This window comes from Mastomys coucha, unplaced genomic scaffold (assembly GCF_008632895.1).
Source record: "Mastomys coucha isolate ucsf_1 unplaced genomic scaffold, UCSF_Mcou_1 pScaffold20, whole genome shotgun sequence".
Classification (NCBI taxonomy): Eukaryota; Metazoa; Chordata; class Mammalia; order Rodentia; family Muridae; genus Mastomys; species Mastomys coucha.
The window spans coordinates 121,715,791-121,716,132 of NW_022196903.1; positions in this window are offsets into that span (position 1 = coordinate 121,715,791).

Sequence of the window (342 nt, forward strand, 5' to 3'; positions counted from 1 at the left end):
AACAAATAAAAGGAAGCAGAGGGAGGAGAAGGGAGAGGAGAGGAGGTAGGAAAGATGGCGACAGCTTCAGGAGCAGCAAAAGCAGGAAGAAACCACACCAGGTGCAGGAGGTCATCACACAAAGTGACTAAGGCAGAATCCTGCGCGCAAAGCAAGGGCAGGGCGTGGAGCAGCGCGGGTGTGGGAGGGCCGATCTCTTTGTCTTGGTGTTCGCTGTGAGCCCACACTGTGAACCCTGAAGTTGATGTTAAAAACACCCGGCACAAGAGAGACGGTGCAGAGCAGCCAGAGAAGTGTGCTCTGTGTCTTTGAGTGTCTGTGAGCATTGGGAGTGAGTGTAGA